The sequence below is a fragment of the Bidens hawaiensis genome, unplaced genomic scaffold (genome assembly GCF_021521415.1).
Source record: "Bidens hawaiensis isolate Kalapana, Puna unplaced genomic scaffold, B.hawaiensis_p1.1 tig00018778_1, whole genome shotgun sequence".
Classification (NCBI taxonomy): domain Eukaryota; kingdom Viridiplantae; phylum Streptophyta; class Magnoliopsida; order Asterales; family Asteraceae; genus Bidens; species Bidens hawaiensis.
The window spans coordinates 388547-400544 of record NW_027492852.1 but is presented as its reverse complement, the minus strand read 5'-3'; the positions used below and the strand labels follow the sequence as shown (position 1 = coordinate 400544).

Below are 11998 nucleotides of genomic sequence, written 5' to 3'. Positions count from 1 at the left end.
TGATACTGGTTTGATTGAATCAAATTATGTAAACTAAATGGAGTCTTTAGACATTTTAAACACCATATAATGTTATATTCTGTTATTGAAATATTAATATAAAATTACTTTATTGTCAAGATATTATCTTGAATATGAATATTAATTATTATATGCTTTGTGTATTTTCCCAAGTTATTATCAAATTAATATGCATTAATTAGGCATTAATAATTTTAATGTTCATACTACACACATTAACTTTTTATAAAATTAAAGTTTTGTTTTCTTTTGAATTACTAAATTTATTAAAATTAGTTATTATATGCTTTGTGTATTTTCCCAAGTTATTGTCAAAGTAATATGCATTAATAAGGCATTAATACCAAAATACTTCTAGTCCAATGGTATCTTGGTTGTGAGATAAGACTTAGTGACCATAAGGTTCTGGGTTCGAATTTCACAAGAGAGGGTTTTTTCTCAAATATTGAGTTTCCTCCTGAATTTGTGGCTTGGTGGTGGATATGATCACGTGGTAAAACTGGTGGCACAATGATACTCCAGTGGTTCGTGAGTGATCCAATTTAGTCGTTCAAAAAAAAATAAGGCATTAATAATTTTAATGTTCATACTACACACGTTAATTATTTATAAATTAAAGTTTTGTTTTCTTTTGAATGGCTAAATTTATTAAAAAAGTATGCATTTCAATTATAATATAATAATATTCATATAATATCATTAATTTAATTCATATAATATCCTTTTATCTTTTACCCAAATCATTAATTTTCTTTTACAAACATTTAGTGTTAATGTAATTACTCAGCTTATTCACATGGTCGTCTCTGAAAGTTGTGAAAAAAATTTGGGTCGAAGACAAAAATATTGAGTTTAAACATTAAAAATACATATTTTTTTTCAAAAAAATGTATATAATTTAAAAAAAAATAATAACAATTCGGGGCTATCGAGGTGTCGGGCCGAGATCGGTCAAAATGTTCACATGCCGGATTTGCTTATTCAAAACTTGGATTTAGGACCGCGCTTCACGACGGGGCCATTAAACCAAACGAAAAAAACATACATAAAAGCGTTAAACCATGAACGTGTTGCGAGTCGACATGAAATCAACCTGTATCAGGTTACGACATCAAAAGTAAGCAAAAGAAATAAACCCGTCAATGCCAAAATACAAAAAAAATATCACATGTAGAATCAATAAACCGAACGTTATAATTGCAAGCCGACGCAAATTGTGACATTCATCAATTTTTCGGTTCGTATTCGTATTTGTAAACCCGACTCGTTGGGTCGTTTCGATGTATTATTTGTTTTTAATAAAGTGTTACTGACATTTATTGTTCAATATTCGTTGTGGAGTTTTTATTCAATTGTTCATAAAAAAATCCCGAGCCTTAACGCTAATCGAGTCGTAAGGGTTAAACGCGTAAACATTCCAAAACCGAAAACTATATAATTTAAATTATAAAGTTTAGGGTTAAAAATGAAAGTTTAAATAATAAACTTCAACTTAAAAGATTATGAAACATGAGGGTTTAAAATAAAAATTCTATTTAAAATATATTAATTAAATAATATAATCAATCCCAACCCACCCCGTCCCTACCCTCCACGATTTTCCGGCGGAGCCTCCGGCCACCGAAATACGACGGCAGAGGTGGCGGCCACCCCCTTAAAACGCGTTTTTGATTAAATTAAATAATGCTAAATCATTAAATCGTCAAAATAATATCTTAACAAACTAATTAATTATGTTATAACAAACTTATTCGCGAAATAAAACCCATGATACTTGCCGGAAAATCCGGAAACCAATTTAAACGTATTAACGCGTACACGCTCCAATTGAGTATATAAATAGAGGCTTAGGACACTGCACAACTCGCTCACACTTTTCAATCCCCCTCTAATACACCGATTTTCTGTAATTGGGAGCTTCTTTTAATTTTTCCGGTGAGCCCTTGTTCTCCGACAAATCAAAACGTTAAAAGGTAAGTGATATATGCTTTATAATGGCGTTGAATCAACAAACAAAAACCCCAATCTAATTGTAACAAACATGGAACAGAAACTGAGAATTGAAATTAGGGTTCATATGAAGAAGATGAACCTGAAGTATTATATATATATATATATATATATATATAATGATTCTTAAATCTTAAACGAATATCTATCTCGTTCAAATGGTTTGGGATAATAATACACGACAGACCCGGGTTTGAAACCCGGGTCACGCACACTTCTTTTTATAATCCGATATATATACTGTTATTATTATTATTATTATTAAAAATCAATAGAAACAAATATTATATTTATATATATATATATATATAAAACCAAACCATAAACGAATATACAGTCTAGAACAGTTGGTTGATCACGAGGTTTATAACTCCAAGACCAGGGTTCGAAACCCGGGTCAGTCACATTTTTTTTTGTATTAATTAAATTCAATTTATTAATATAATTAACCTTTTAATCAATTAAAAATTAAAATAAAGTTATAAAAACCTTTTTAAATTAAATAAAAATTATGAAATTAACTATAAAATATACCTCACCATTCTACACTTAAAAACCAAGTTTTTCGTTTTCATAAACCGTTATTAAAAATCGTTTACTTATCACAACGTAAAATATAATTTACTAAAAATCGTTTCGTTAAAGCAATAATTATATTTTCGACTTGTAAACAATAGTTCAAGTATTTCGAATGCTTAAACTTCGTTTTCTCGCCATTAAAGTGCTTAATTAATATTAACAACCAACCTTTCGTTAAAGCTTAAATAATAATAAAATAATCAAAAATATAAAAGTAATATAAAATAACACCTTTCAAGATATGCAATACTAAACCCCGTACGATTATCGATTAAGTCTTGTTTTTACTCAATTTAGTTAGCGCGGATCGCTTGCTTCGGCTTACGTGACATGTTCGGTTGTGGTTATTCTCAAACGTTTTCAAGTACTTATTCCGTTTTCACCTCAATCATTAAGGTGAGTTTTTCACCACCCCTTTTTAATGTTTTAATGTTTTGGGGTAGCATATATATCCTTATAAAAATTCAAGCATTGTTTCTTCTATTACAAATTACAATTCGTATATGGACTTGTGTGCTACTTGTATTACTTGCACGAATATTACTTGCATGATTGGGAAGCCTCATTAAGTATGATCATACGCCCCCCCCTTTGCACTCCGGTCCATTTGTATCGAGTGGAAAAGGGCCTCATTATCCAAGTACGTTGGTTGTTACCAATTGGAAAGGACCTTACTTGCGCGATTACCTAACTACGTTGGTTGTACCAACTGGAAAGGACTTGCTCGTTCATCAAATGTCTATGAATTGTATGGTTTTTATGTACGTATTTAAACTGCGGAAACTCACCAGCTATATTTATAGCTGACCATATTTTATACATATGTTATAGGTACCGTGATTAGAGGATGAAGGACTAGAAGACACTAGAATACCTAGGTTATTTAATAAATGAGACATTTGTTTTGATTATGATTTGATTTCAAGTTGTATTCTTATTTGAACTTGTGTTACATGGCTTATTAATGAATTAATGTTATTATGGTCACAAAAATAGTGTCACGTGTGTTTGAACAATTTGTACGTCACACTCGGGCGTTTCCGCTTAAGCCGGGGTGTTACACAAATTCGATATTGATGGTACCAACGCATATTTGTAAACATGAATTAGTAACACGAAAAAACATAATCTAAAGGGTGGTATCAAACATCGAAACATAGATATAAAACATATGATGATGAGATAGTTTTATATATGAAAAAGTTTCAGTCATTGTAAAGACCAACTACAAATACTAAAACAAAATTTAAGAAAATCGTTTAAACGATAAATAATACATGTAAAGTCGATAATTGATATAGTTTGTTAAACATTATAATTAGTTAAAACATTAAGTAAAATAAAGAGAAAAATAACCATATGATAATGTAAAAAGATAATGATGTTAATATTTTATTTGGAGCATAGTCGTTATGGGCTTAAAAATAAAATAATAGAGAATTAAATAGTAAATTAAATAGTGATATTATGAGGAGGGTAAAACCTTCTTTTTAATACATATAATAATGTTCACATGCCACATGTCAATTGGCAACACAAGTATTTATTGTTCAACTCAATTATTCTATTTATAAATACCCATAAACTAATAGCATAATTATCTCATCAAACCTTTAACAGTCTAAACAAGAATGCTCTCACCGCCTTCTTGGTTTTGTTCTTGCTTCTTATGGTAAAAATTCATATTTTACTAGTTTTCGTCTTGAAAGACATACAGTAGTTAAATTATTTGACTTGATCTAATTTCTTTTTGGATATTTGTTTTCTTTTTTGATGGTTAGATTGCAAGTGTTTCTAACGTAAGAACGGAACATGAAGAATATTGGAGAAGTGTAATGAAAGATGAGCCTATGCCAAAGACGATTCAAGATTCCCTGAGTCAAAATTCGGTTGGAACAAAAAACAAAGATAATAAGAAGAATCAATTCGCTAGAGGCTTTGATACACAACCTAATCTCAATATGTTTACAAGAGATTTTAATCCAAAACCTAATATCATGAATTACAATAACCCTCCTAAAAACCAGAGTTCAACGACCTAATGTAAAACTATCTATAATAAATGCGAATAAAGTTTTCGTTACGTTGTCGTTATACATATGTGTGAATTGAAGAATAAAACCATGAATTTAAATTATTGATTAGTATATCTATTTAATTTGGTGTTTGACACTGAAATAAACGATAAAAGTTACCACATAGTCACTCCTACATACACATATATATATATATATATATAAAAGCATTTAGAAAAGACTAAATTATTGTCATAACAAAAAGAACAAACCTAAATCGTTTACATTTTTTTAAAACATCTCGTATTTTTACATACAATGCCTAAAAAATCATTTACCTAATTTATTTATATGTTATTTTCTTTTTCATTCTAAATGTTTACCTACATGTGTGTATGAAATATACCTACACGATATTGAGCTCATCTAATACTTCAATTATCAGAGCGTGTTGTCTTAGCGTTGAAAGCAAGTTAAGATCAAAGCCAGCTCAAAGGGAGGTCGAGAATGGAGACGGACCTAGTCCCATTCTCCCGAGAGGCCGATAATTGTGAAAAAATTATATATTTTTTATTGATAATTTTGTTTTTAAACGTTAGTCTATAAAATGACTTCGTGGTGCAATGAAAAAAGTGGCAGCCTATGGGATCAAAAGTCATGGGTTTAATTCTCATTTGTAGTGTTTTTATTTTTATTGAAAATACTTTTCTTTGTGCTTTATGTCAGCTATTTTTATATTTTATTTATTTATTATTATGCTTTGATGCTTATTGGTTTCAGAAATACAACTCAATTGGTAAAATTGTCAAATGCTTTATCACATAACTAACAACGTGATTTTAGAGACCATTTTCATGCTCGTCTTGAGCCCCAAAATATTAAGAGCTTTTTAGGCCCTATTTAAAACAAAAACCTCTTCAAAAATTTTGAGTGGAGTAAGCTTACATATTAATGAATTGAGTTTTTTTTTCCTTTTATTTCTTCTTTTTTCTTTTTTTTTTTTTTAAACAACTATATTTTATGAAACAAGATTCGAATTTTGACCCAAAACGGACCAAAACCAAAAAAAACTACAAGAAGTACAGGAATAATTACAAATTTATCAAAATATTAGATCTAAATTTCAACCAAGATCTAGTGTCTTCCTTGAATATCGCTAAGATAAAGGCATCTTGGGTACGCTTATTATTGAAGATCGTATCGTCCCTACACCTCCATAGTTTCAGAGTGTAGTTAGAAAAACCGCCTTAAACGCCTTTTGTTTTCAACACTCGTTGTGATTGTCGAACCCAAGTCCAGCATATCTTGTATCGAAGAAAACCCCACTGATGCAGGGATTTTAAGCCAAAATGCATACCTGGTTCTAAATAACTTTCGCCAGAGAGCATGATACCAAAATATGATTAACTGTCTCCCAAGAGGTATCACAGTAGACACAACTCCAATTTGGTAGCATCACACCCCGATGCATTAACGCCTCTTTAGTTCGAATCCGGTCAAGCTCCACCTTCTACAATCAAGGTAATTAACTTTTAACGGTACCCAATTATTCCACGGGAACAACCATTGAGTCCGAACACTCCCAGGGATCTTTCCAAATCCAAGTTAACCACTCATGTGTTGAAAGGTTCATTACCAGTATTAGTAGTCCAAACATCATCATCATCTCCTAATTTCACATTGTTAAGTAATGCCATAATTTCTCCAACTTCTTGCCATTCCAGAACCGAGTTAGGATTTCGACACCAATGCTAAGACCATTGCTATATGTCACCCACCCTTTCAACACAATCTACCACCTTCGCCGCCTTATTTTTTGCAATGCTAAAAATAGACGGAAATATATCAAAGAACGTACCTTGATTTGACCAATTATCCATCCAAAACTTTATTCTTCTCCCATCACCCACATCTCCTGTAATTTGTTAGGCTGTGTAGTGGAGAGCTACAAAATGTGTGGGGGGGGGTAAGATTTTCGACACATGGCCAAAGGGGCGATATGTAGCCCGGGGGCGGTGTTGTAGCCCAAAGTTCGTCCCGTTTTTAATTTTTTTATTATTAGTTTTTGATAAATACACACATACACAAGGCAAATACACACACACCCCACTTGTCGCCCATTTGTGGTTCGGGGGGCAGTGTTCTCGCCCATGTCGCCCAACATTCGCCGCCCATTACACTCTGCCTTATGGATATTAATACTTGATAATGCAAGCTTCTTCTCCGTGCTCATAATATCATTCCATGTGCCAGCTAACCCTTTCTTGGTTGGAATAGCTTTTTGTAAGATTGACTTTCAAACCTGATGTTAAAAAGAAAACTCACAGCAACCGATTCAAATTCCTAAGATTATTCATCGATCATTTTGTTAGGAACATCACATCATCGGCACAGCAAAAGTGAGAGATAGTCGGTCCGCCGTTTAGCAGTTTTATCCCATAAATCAGCCCAACTCGCCTTATCATGTCTACCATAAGCTAAAGAGCTTCCATTGCAATTACAAATAAAAACGGAGCTAGCGAGTCACCTTGTCTTATACCCCTATAAAGTTTAAACTCTCTTGAGTTGTTATTAGCACCCCAACCTAGTGTCTCAGTTCTAGTAATGTAATAATTTAGTTAAAAAATAACGTGTAATTATAGCTTTTTGGCCCAACTGTAGTTGAGGAAAGAAAAATATATGAGAACATAATTAAGAGTAACTAATACAAAATTCGAAGTCAAATGATGTTACTCATGATTTCCTCAACAAGGTAGCCAACAGAAGCATATGATGAACCACCCGAAGCCACAGTTGTCCGGCTCAATTTGCTCATCTCTTTTACTTTTGCTCTAACCTCATTATCCACCATTACCCGTTTTATACCTCTCTCTATCTCCTCAGCCGTGACAATGACCGTATTGGCACTGGGATTAAACATGTCGATCTTATAATCCAATTTCAAGTCAACCGCCAATCCCAATTCCATAACCATTTGAAACGCATTCATTTGCTGCTCAGCATACAATGGCCATGTAGCCGTTGGCACACCAAACCACAAGCTCTCTAGTATCGAGTTCCACCCACAGTGGGACACGAACCCTCCCACCGCCTCATGGGCCAACAACGACACCTGTGGGGCCCATCCAATCACTTTCCCTATTCTCATAGTGCGCTCCAGAAACCTATTTGGCAACACCCCGTCATAATTGTCAGCGAGCCCTTCCGATGATTGGTCTAATGATGGAGGTCGATGAAGGGACCACACAAATCGATGACCACTTTGTTCTAAACCGTGTGCTATCTCCTTCACCTGGACCTCATCAAAACTTCCCATACTCCCAAAACACAATAATACCACTGACGACGGCGGTTGACTGTCCAACCACCTAATCAAATCCATGTCATCAGCTTTTCCCGCCACCTCGTCTAGATTTAGTACGGGTCCCACCGGATACACAGGTGGGAAGTTGGTGTCAGGAAACGACTTGATCGCATGCGTTTCCAACTCCAAGAACGTATTAACCATGATCCCTTTAGCCTTTCTCAAATTTTTAAAAGAATACACTAAAAAATCCAACCCCTCATCTAATTGGCAAACCGCCCTAACCACTTTCGTGGGCACGGGATTAACAAAACCCGGAAGAGCTACCTCGCCTTCCGAGTTAGCCAGCTCAACAACCGCATCTTGGTTCTGATCCACACATAGTGTCTCAACATACAAGTTAAACTGAAGATAAGCCGCAGTAGACGTGAAGAACACGTATGTCGGAAGATCAAATTCGTTAGCCACATCTATCATGCTTGTGCACACTATATCAACCACAAACCCAATGACCCGACCCGAACCATGTTCATTTATCATGTCAGCCACAATATTTCTAACGTATTTGCAATGACTATTAATAAACTCATGGAAGGAAGTAACAGGAGCTTTGGAGTCGAGCTTCGGTGGTGTCTGATCTCGCGGGAGCTCAATAAATCGTATGCGTTCGATGGGACTTTTAGCTAGTGATTCGATGTAGGTGGTTAGAGCCAGGACAGAGTAAGGAGGGTTTATAATAAGAACGGTTATTGAGAGGCGTTGATCGCGGTTCACTAGTACTTTCGCCATCTCGACAGTGGATATTATGTGGCCCACTGCTGGTGCAGGGATGAACACAAGATTTGCAAAGTTGTTTGCCATTGATGTTTAGTTTAGACTTTAGAGTTTGTTTGTGTTTTTGTTATTACGTCTTGTTACATATAAATAAGATAGAGATATGATTTGTTGAGGTCATTGCATTGCTGGCTGCTCTGAATCTTATGGTCATAGGGACCATTTTGTACACTATCAAGTATTAATTTATGTGATCCCCATCTATAGTATAGCTTTGTTTTTAATTATTGTGCTTTCCAAAACTATATTATAAATATTATATATTTATCTAAAAAAATAATAAAAGTTTTGGTCAAAGTTAAGTTATTTTATTAAATATGTTAAGAAAACATGAGAATAATACTAATAGTAGATTAGTAAGTGGGATGATATTAATATATTATAATATTCTAACTCATATGATGTTACTCATGATTTCTTGAACAAGGTAACCAACCGAGGCATATGATGAACCACCCTTGGATACTGCTGTCCTGCTCAATTTACTCATCTCTTTCACTTTTGCCCTTACCTCATTATCTTCCATTACACGCTTTATCCCCCTCTCTATCTCCTCAGCCGTCACAATGACCATATCGCCTTCAGGATTAAACACATTGATCTTATAGTCCATTTTCAAGTCAATCGCCAATCCCATATCCACCACCATTTCAAATGCATTCATTTGTTGTTCACAGTATATCGGCAATGTAGCAGTTGGTACACCAAACCACAAGCTTTCTAGCATCGAGTTCCACCCACAATGGGACACGAATCCCCCCAATGCTTCATGTGCCAGCAAAGCCACCTGTGGGGCCCATCCAATCACTTTCCCTATTCCCGAGGTGCGCTCCAGGAACCCATCTGGCAACACTGCTCTCAGGTCATCATAATCGTCAGGCAGCGCTTCAAATGATTGGTCTTGCGGTGGAGGTTGACGTAGGGCCCACACAAATCGTTGACCACTTCGCTCTAAACCACGTGCTATCTCCTTCACTTGTACCTCATCAAAACAACCCATACTCCCAAAACACAACAACACCACTGAGGACCGCGGTTGACTATCCAACCACCTAATCACATCCATGTCATCGGCTTTTCCAGCTACACCGTCTAGATTAAGTACCGGTCCCACAGGATACACTGGCGGGAAGTCAGTGTTAGAAAACCACTTGATCGCGTGTGTTTCCAACTCTAAGAATGTATTAACCATGATCCCTTTAGCCTTTCTCATTTTCCCAATAGCACACATCAAAAACTCCAATCCATCTTGTTTTTGGTACAACTCCGGAAAAACCTTCATTGGCACCGGATTAACAAAACTCGGAAGAACTAACTCGCCTTCTGAGTTAGCTAGCTCAAGAACAACATCTTGACTTTGTTCCACACATAGTGTCTCAAAATACACCTTAAAGCCTAGAAAAGCCGCATTAGAAGTGAAAAACACATATGTAGGAAGATTAAACTCGTTTGCCACATCTATCATGCCCGTGGATGATATGTCAACAACGAACCCAACTACCCGACCCGAACTAGTGTCATTTATCATGCCCGCCACGATATTTCTAACGTATTTGCAATGACTGTTGATGTATGCATAAAACGACGTAAAGGGGGCTTTGGAGTCTAGTTTTGGTGGTGTTTGATCTTGAGGGAGTTGGACGATTCGTATGCGTTCATTTGTGTTTTTAGCTAAGGATTCGGTGTAGGTAGTGAGAGCTAAGACAGAGTATGGCGGGGTTATGAGAAGAACGGTTATTGAGAGGCGTTGTTCACGGTTCACAAGTGCTTTTGCCAACTCCATGGTGGACATTATATGGCCTACTGCTGGTGCAGGGATGAACACAAGTGTGTTAGACATTGGTGGTTAGTTCAAAGGTACTTGTCTTCTGTTTATGTGATTATGTTTGATTCTCTATATATAAGATAAGAGTTCTGATTTGTTGAGGTCATTGCATTGCTGGCACCACTCAATCATATGGCCTTTGGGACCATTTTTGTCACAAAATATTATGTTATGTTATGATTTCTGAAAATGCTAAAGGTTAAAGTATCATAGTGAAAAAACAAAATAAATAAATAAATAACGATATAGATTTATGAGTAGAACTAGCGTGTGTGAGTTTGCCGTTTTTTTAAAAATACCTAATCTCTAAAGTCCAACCATCACTCATTAAAAGCTCGTCGGTCTACTAGTTCAGGCTCAACCAATGCCAACCGAACTAGCAAAAGTTGGGTTTCCGGTCCAGTTGGTCAAACTTTATAGTTTGGCGTTAACAAAATTGTTTAAAAACAATCAGACAAAGACTTAATAGTAGGTGTAAAGGGTAGAGTACTAGTACCGTACACCGAAGCCGAAAATGAGTAAAATCATATACCTAATAGCGTACCGATTTTTCTAGTTTTGAACCAATCGGTACCAATACCATAGAAAATATTGAAATATAGTGAAACTGGATGGTACCAATATCAAAAACATGAAAAACGAGTACTGGTACTGTGAAAATTGTGTTCGGTTAGTACACGTTTAGTACGGTACCGGTATTCGGTAATACATGTTCATCTTTACTTAGTTTCCCATTAAAAGATTTACTCATAAATATTTACTATTTAGTCAAGTTAAGTTTTTGTATTAACTATGTTAAAATCATAAATTACACCAATAGAAAATCAGGAAAGAATATTACTACTTTTTGACTGATGCATACAAAATATCATTAAATTAAACTCCAAAATATCATCATTCAAATGCGTGGGTAACACTTAAACTTGGTCACCAAGAAATGGACCACTTTAAGTGATATGATCATCAATTCTTCATGTATCATGTATTTAATTAATTGATGAGTGAGTTAATGTAATGCACCAGTCAATATAGTGTTTGCATCTAAAATGTAATAAAGTATTCATAAGCCATGTTATTTAGGAGCTTGGTTTTAAAAAGCGAGATGCGAAAAAAAGCGACGTGGTTTAAAACAGAAGCGTGAAGCGTCAGGCGCAAAAGCAAGAGCTTTTCGTACTCGAGGCGAACGCATTTATATAATTTATATATATATATATATATATATCATGGTTATTTAGCATCTTGACACATGATGTAGCTATATTTAAGCATTATATATGATTTAATATATAAACTACCTACACGTACGACCTAAAATAGCATATTGTACAACATTTAGATGCTTAAAAACCACTTGCGTACGAAAAGCGAGCGCCTCACCTTCGCTTTAGGTCGCTTTTTGCCTAAAAAGCT

At 34.9% G+C, this 11998-nt stretch overlaps 2 pseudogenes; both read right to left on the bottom strand.

Moving 5' to 3' along the window:
- Nucleotides 1–7308: 7308 nt before the first annotated feature.
- LOC143557024 (anthocyanidin 3-O-glucosyltransferase 2 pseudogene) lies at nucleotides 7309–8890 on the bottom strand (annotated as a pseudogene).
- A 255-nt stretch (nucleotides 8891–9145) lies between these two features.
- LOC143557023 (anthocyanidin 3-O-glucosyltransferase 2 pseudogene) lies at nucleotides 9146–10603 on the bottom strand (annotated as a pseudogene).
- Between the last annotated feature and the right edge of the window lie 1395 nt (nucleotides 10604–11998).